Raw genomic sequence first — 7,930 nt, 5'->3', positions numbered from 1 at the left:
TGAAGCCTGCGGTTTACTTCGAGCAGATTCTCTGCTTTCAGCACAGTAGTTTAGCTTTGGGTGCTTTCGGAGTCCAGGAGGCCAAGACAGTTGTATGGTGTCATCTTCCCACCACTGAATTGCAGAAAATTCAGACCACCCCCCCCACCTGCCCACTAAGCAGCAGCTGGAGCTGGAGCTGCTCCTGTGCAGAACTGAAGGGAGGAAATTCTGAATGCAAGTTTTGAATGTGCATGGCAATCTGATTTTTGAGCAAAAACTGAGCAAGAGCCAAACTCTACATTAAAAGAGACTCAGCGCTGCCAATCCTCCCCTTCGGAGATGCTGATGCCTCGCAGAGGTGGTAGACCTGCCTCTGTGTTGTACTACTTCAGACACAGGTAGGTAAGCATTTGATTGCATGACCTTGCAAACCAAAACCCCTCACATAGAAAATGAGCAAGGTGGGGAGAAGGCTAAGCTAGAATCATTTTTTCCCCTGACACCTGGGCTGTGTAGACAGCATGCATTTAAAACATGTGACTTCCCCCAAAGAATCCTGTAATAAAAAGTTTAAGGTCTTATATATATAATAAATGTTCATAAATGTACCAACCAAGCACGTACATAGATATGTGGACCACATGTCTGGAGCAGCACAGGAAGACCGCCCTGAAACCATTTTCACTCCCAAACTGACCAAATGTTTTCTCTGCAAGGAGGGAGGGGGTGAGGGAACCTTCCCATTGTCTCAGGAATTGGGTAATCACCATCTCAAAGGAATGGGCAGACTACCAGGAAAGGCAATCAGATAAGGCATTATCAGATAACCTGGCAGACAGGAAAAACAACAACTTTCAAATTTCTGTTGTAGACCACCTTTTCTGTGATGTAGGTATGATGTGTGGAGGGGTGGTCTTGAGCTCCAGGGCAGGGAATTTAAAATGTCTGTATAAGGGCAGGCACACCTTTGTTCTGGGTCCTCCTCCTCTCTCCTGTGTGTGAGGGGAGCACCCTGTTGCAACAGTTCAATAAAGATCAGGCTTACTAACTGCTTTGCTTATCAATATTCGCTGGTTGGCCTCTGTTATTTTATCCTACCGACGAAGAACCTGCAAAGGACTCTATAAGGGCTCTTGTGTCCCCCATAAGGGAATAAGGGTAGATTTTGTTTACAACATCCTATTTTAAGGGTTCTTGGAATTGTAGCTTTGTGAGGGGTAAACTACAGTTCCCAGGATTCTTTGTGGGGAAATGCATGCTGTGTATGCCACCCTAGTTTTCTGCATGGAGTTTTCTTCCCTTCTAAAATGGAGGAGTGATTTACCCTACAAGCTCCCACCTGCAGCCTTTGCCTCTTAAGAGTTAAGCCCTACACCTGATATGTGAAAATGCCCAGTTGTGAACATATAATGCAAAGTTGAAGGGAGGCATTTGTAATCTGAATGAGCACTCCTGGCCCCTTGCAGACTACTGCCCTTGCTACTTGAAACCACATGTGTGAAAATGCATCTTCCTGCTTGGACGAGCTCGCTGGTTATGTAAGCTGTGTTTGTGCTGGCTGAGAGCTGTAGATGTCTCTCTCGATCTCTCTCTTGCTGCAAGCGCTCTTCCCCCTGCCTGTTCTTCTGCCTTTATAGTATGTGGTTGCCAGGTTGCAACCTGGAGGGTCTCTCTGTGCCTTTACGCCATTCCTTCCACACCCTTGTGTGCTCTCCTCCCTGCTGTGCTGTGCACCTGGTACCTTGCTTGCTAGACCAAGGGGAGACGGATGGAGGGCAAAAGGACGAGAGAAGGAACAGGCAAGAGAAGCCATGGCTCACTTTGTTGGTCGTTTTAAAAGCATGTAGCAAACTGACCTGGCAAACACCCACCCCTTTCCATTTGTGTTCTCTCTGCACTTTAAATAAATGCCAGTTTTAGACTGACATTTGCTTGCACAAATGTGGTCTTCAATGACGGTAGGACAAGAAGAAATCAAAAAGGCGATGCTTTCCCCATCATCACTCCTTCATGCCGGGAAAAGCGTCGCTTCCTAAACTGGTGCATGGTGGGCTGCTTCTGAACGCACAAGGGTTGTGGTCATTTCTAAATGCTGGCAACTGGTTCTCGTCTCTCTAAAAGCTCCGAAGTTAGGCAGCATTCAGGAAGTGCAGCACCAATAGAGTTTTCTCTGAATTTTGAAAGGAGCTTCAGCAATAGTGTTGCCAGCACAAGGGCACCACTAGGCAGAACGGGGAAGGTCCACAGTTCATTGGTAGAGCATCTGCTTTCCATGCAGAAGGTCCCGGGTTCAAGGCCCACTGGCATATCCACGTATGGCTGGGAGAGACCCCTGCCTGAAATCCTGGAGAGCAGCTGCCAGTCAGTGCGGACAATACTGAACTAGATGAACCAAGGGTCTGACTCAGTGGAAGGCAACTTCCCTCCTACAAATGAGTATGAGTCGCCGCTGCCACCCCAGGCAGCAGGGTTGGCTTACCACGATTTGAAGCAAGTGAAATAATGCACAAATCACCAACTAAAGAGGTGGGGACAGGAGGTTCTGTAAGACCATTAAGTCCAGAGTGCAAAATTACCCAACTGTCCCACTGAACGTGAGTCTTTTTTATATATAATAATTTTTTATTAGTTTTCAGTTATAGGCCAGTATAACAATACCAATTTATGATACAAATGTTAATACCAATCATTCTAATACTGAATTAAATAATTTAGTTAATGTTGCTCCCCGTGTGCTAGGTTTGATGATTTCATAATCTTTAATTCTGTGTTCCAAAATCTTATTAGTTTCATAATAATAATCTCTTATACAACAACTACAATATTAACAACTTCTATTTGTGTTGAAACATTAAATGATTTATAAAGCTTCAAGTGAGGAATAACAACAACAACAACAACAACAACAACAATTTATTATTTATACTCCACCCATCTGGCTGGGTCTCCCCAGCCACTCTGGGTGGTTCCAAACAGAATATTAAAAACACGATAAAACATCAAACATTAAAAACTTCCTTAAACAGGGCTGCCTTCAGATGTCTTCTAAACGTCAGGTAGATGGGAGGGCGTTCCACAAGATGGGCACCACTACTGAGAAGGCCCTCTGCCTGGTTCCCTGTAACCTCACTTCTCGCAGGGAGGGATCCACCAGAAGGCCCTCGGAACTGGACCTCAACTCAAACTATATTCTTGCTCATCCTGTGTGTGGCAATTATTCCGTCCATGGTATTTCTTCCTGTCCTTGTAAGATGTTATGTCTTTCCCTCAATTGTTGCTGTTATTCATCATGCCTTGGGCGGAGCTGATATCCAGAAATTTCTCCATTGCTCTGGCTCATTCTTCGTTGTTTTGCACCAAGAGCTTTAACAACAAATGCAAAAGTTGCTCTGTCCCAGTAAATAAACTGTTTTCACCATTTTCCCTCTCAGCCTGGGAAAAAGAGTGGTCTGTCAAATTGCAGATGACTCAATAAAGAACCTTATCAGTTCCTTGGCAGCTCACAGACTCCTTTCATCCTTCCTTCCAGCTGAAGATATATGGCCAGTTATCCTTCCAATTAAATTAAATTCCAAGCCCTCTTAGTGTTATTCAGTTCACTTCATAGATAATTAAGTTTCTAAGTTTCTGAGAGAGCCAGTGTGGTGTAGTGGTTAAGAGCGGTAGACTTGTAATCTGGTGAACCGGATTCGCTTCCCCGCTCCTCCACATGCAGCTGCTGGGTGACCTTGGGCTAATCACACTTCTTTGAAGTCTCTCAGCCTCACTCACCTCACAGAGTGTTTGTTGTGGGGGAGGAAGGGAAAGGAGATTGTTAACCGCTTTGAGATTCCTTAGGGTAGTGATAAAGCAGGATATCAAATCCAAACTCTTCTTCTTCTTTTCTTCTTCCATCGTAAACCTTTTGCAAAATATAGCTTCCCTCCCTTTTCCCTTATTTTTACACACACAGTTCTGTTTGATGTTATATTCCAAATTTATAATCCAATTTCTTCCATCCTCACTTGTACAAATATAATTTGAACTAACATTCAGTGGAGGGTTGCCGAATCCTAATTGTAGAGAAGGAAACTTTAAATAAAGAAATTGTAGGCTTCCCTCCCCCCATCTTTTGCACTGAATGAAGTCTTATCTCAAATTCAAATTTTAAAGTCTGCACTTGGTTTGTTCTGCAGTTTGTGATCTCATTTCTTCTAGCATGCACCTGTACTTTAGTCCAATTAAGCACTAATTAACAGGAGTAGCTCTGCTTCTTAATGGCAGCGTTGGAGTGTTTTTGCCAGGCAAAGAGCTTTTGCACTCAGCGCCTCCTTGCCCTCCGCATTCCATGCAGGAGTGAGAGCCAGGTACCAAGACCAAATGCGAGTGAAGCCAGTTCCCACCGTCCCTGGGGGGTTGGGGTTGCAAGGATGGTTTACCCTCAATCATTCTTGTTTTTCCTTCGCCTACAATCTCCCACTGTCATGGGGGCTGCCTCCATTAAGGCAGAGCTGAACCAGAAGCCCCACTAAACATGAGTCTTGTCCCTTTTGGAATGTGGTCACTCTTAACTAGATGGGATATTCATTCAGCTACACCTTGCTTCAAAGTGTGACAATAGGGAGCATGAGAGGGAATTTTAGCAGATGCAGCTTGTCCTCAGCCCTGCATGATGTGCTGCTCTTGCCTCAGTTCTGTCTTCTACACTACTAAATCGGCAAGAGCCCTATTGCTTCCTAATGCCATAGCTTGCTTCCTGCATTTTTACATAGAAGGTAAAAATCCCTGCCTGCTTCTTACATTCCTGCAGTCCTGGACAGGAAACATACTGGGCAAAGCTTTCTCTTCTCTAGAGAGACAACATGGCAAAACCTGGCTCCTTGAAGGAGGCTGGGGTATGTCAGGCCCAGGGGCCACCTGCCCTCCTCTGAACCTTACTCTCTGGCCCTTGGCACCCTCTGCAGGCCACACTCTCTCGGCTCCCAGTCCACGTCCTCCTGGGCTGCTTCTGCCTGACTAGACTGTGATGATACATGAGAAGGGAGCTCTGCGTGTGGCCTTTTGTGCAAAGAAAAGCCACGTTCTTGTGCCACCCGTGCCTTTTACCTCTTGGAGCATGGCCCATGGAAGGTTGTCCACAAGGGAGCGGGGCTCTTGAGCTGAAAAATATTCCCCACCCCAAGATGCAAGGATGGAGAAGTCTCTTTTGCCCATGCAGTTCCCTTGACTCGCAGCAGATGGCAGGCACACCTCGCCTCAGAGTCAGTTTGCCTCTTGGCATCCCATGCGAACTTGGTGGGTGTTTTGAGGTTGCTGCCAGGATTATGCAACCACCAATGACGAATCCCTCCTGTCTCCTGGCTGAATCACACCTCCCCACACACATCAAGGCAGCCTCTCAGAGCCCTCCTCCTCCTCCTCCTCCTCCTCCAAGTGCACAGCTGATCTCGGTGGCCCTTTTGTGCTGTGCGAGCGGGGATTGGGGGTTCTTGCCCCTGGAGATGCTGCTGCAACCCAGAGAGAACGGAGAGGGATTATGAGGCACAGGAAGGAGGAGCAAGAGGAGGAAGACTTAGCAGGAGCCATCCAGGGCCTCTTGCCATGGCTCCTTCCCTCCTCACCAGTGCTGCCAGCAGGACAGGGCTTGCGGTGTGTGTGAGGGGGAGATTCCCAGGGATCGAATGAGCAGTAGGGCTCCCAAACACAGAGTGGGCCTAGCTCACCACACATAAGAAAATAAGGAGAGTCCTTCTGGATCAGGCCTAGCATCCTGTTCTCACAGGGTGCCAATGAGAAAGCCACAAACAGGACCCTGACCACCTGCAATTCCTGGCCACTGGTATCTGTAGCTGCACCACTGTTCCTCTCCCTCTGCAGCGTTTTCATGGCAGAGGGGAAGCTGGCACCATGAGCAAATCTGGGGGCAGGGTTGGCAGTTAAGCAGAATGGGGGCAGGGACAAAACAGCCGAGCCTGCTCTGGTGCCTGTAACAGCAGCATGATGCGCAGCAATGAGCATGTGAAGCCTTTTCCTGCCCACAGCATGGAGGGTGAAGCATCACCATCACCTGCCACTCGCAGGCATGGCCAAACTCGGCCCTCCAGGTGTTTTGGGACTACAACTCCCATCACCCCTAGTTAACAGGACCAGTGGTCAGGAATGATGGGAATTGTAGTTCCAAAACAGCTGGAGGGCTAAGATTGGAGGGACGCCTGTGTTTTTAACAGTCCTAGGTTTTCCCCATGCTTTTCTCCCTTGCATGAAAAGCTGCCTCTGCTGTGGTTTCCTTTTCTATGCCAACGTAGCCCTGTCCTCCTTTGAACCTGGCCATCCCACCTGTTCACACCTTCAGATAAAGTGGCCACTAAAGGAAAGGACTGGGGGGGGGAGGAGTTATAAAGTGGGCAACACTGCCTGTGCTGAAGTCCCTGTCATCAAGAGTCTGTGGCACAGGCCCTATGCATTCTGATACATGAAAACCTTCTTCCCGACTCTCCAAAGCACATGCCTGGTAAAGTAGCCAATGGAACCTCACGCCTCAGTAAAAATGGTCAAGTTTTTAAGGTGTCACATTGCGATGGTTGACTTTAGTCAGATATATTTTTCTCCTCCTTTGTGTGATTTCTGAAATGTCGAAGGTTCAAATTACGCACCTTTGTAAACAATGAAGTGTGTGTGTGTGTGTGTGTGTGTGTGTGTAGGAATCCACCCTGCCTTATAAATATGAAGCCCTGTCCAGCAGAACTTTCCTATGATCCTGTTTCATGTTGTCCCACCCTGTTTTTGCCAGAGCTGAGAATGGCTTTCTTTCTTAGGAAGGCCAAGCGCTTCAGCGGAAGCGGCACTTCCCCTTCTCTCAAAGAAGGAAGCCAGATTTGGCTCCAAGATCAGGCTGGCAGGAAGGCCTGTTGATCTGGCGCAAAAGCCATCATGAAAACAGAAACAGCATTTTTAGTGCAAGTTGTGGCTTGTTTTGAGGATGATAATAGGTGGCACCAGAGGTGGGGGCATGGGGTTATGCGCTCCCCGAGAGAGGAGCCTACCCTCCATTTCTGAACTTCTGTCATTCACACATGCTGTTATTTTTCCTTTTCACCCACCTAGAAGTATACTTTGCCTCCACATATTTTCCCCTCTCATGCTGCCATAGTTTAGTTCAGAGTTTTCCAAACTGTGTGTTGCGACACGTTAGTGTGTCAGCTGCAGTGTGTAGATGTGTTGTGTGAACACTCCCTGCCCTTTTCTCAGGGCTGGAAAGGGGTTGGTTTGCTAGTAAAACTACGGTAAATTGCTGTGTTGCAAAATGATGCAAGTCTAAAAAGTGTGTCACCAACATGAAAAGTTTGGTAAGCTTTGGTTTACTCTCTGCATGCCTTTCCTTTCAAGGGTTGAGCACAGGGCAGCAGTAATGCGTAAGCTCATGGCGCCCGGGGCAAGCTTGCACTGGAGGTGGGGCATGGAGGGTGAAGCAGCCCACCGGGGCACCCAGCCCACACTGCCAACCCTGCCGGAGCAACCTCACCCCAGAGCCAAGCAGGGCTGCACTGTGCCACCTGCCCACCCATGCAGGGGGGAGCCTGGCCAGATGATGTGGCACTTGGTGGGTACAAACTAGGCATCTCCATGCCGGCACCCCCAGTGTGGCCCAGCCCAGTGCTCCTCTACACGAGCAAAATCAAAGCTTTTGTGACCTCAGCCACACTGTGCATTTAACACATTCTTATATCCATTGAATAATCATGGTTTCTTCCAAAGAATCCTGGAGAACTGTAGTTTGTTAGGAGTGCTGTTAGGAGACACCTCACGGAGCTAGTTCCTAGCAACCTAAAAAAAACTACAGTTCCCAGGATTCTTTGGGAGAAACAGTGACTGTTAAAGTGGTTATAAGAGTGCTTGAAATGTATGGTCTGCATGTGACCAATGCAAAACCTCCAAGTGTCCCTATTTTCCAGGGACATCCCTGATTTAT

The sequence above is a fragment of the Podarcis vaucheri genome, assembly GCF_965113315.1.
Source record: "Podarcis vaucheri genome assembly, chromosome: 17".
Lineage (NCBI taxonomy): Eukaryota > Metazoa > Chordata > Lepidosauria > Squamata > Lacertidae > Podarcis > Podarcis vaucheri.
This window is presented reverse-complemented; position numbering follows the sequence as displayed.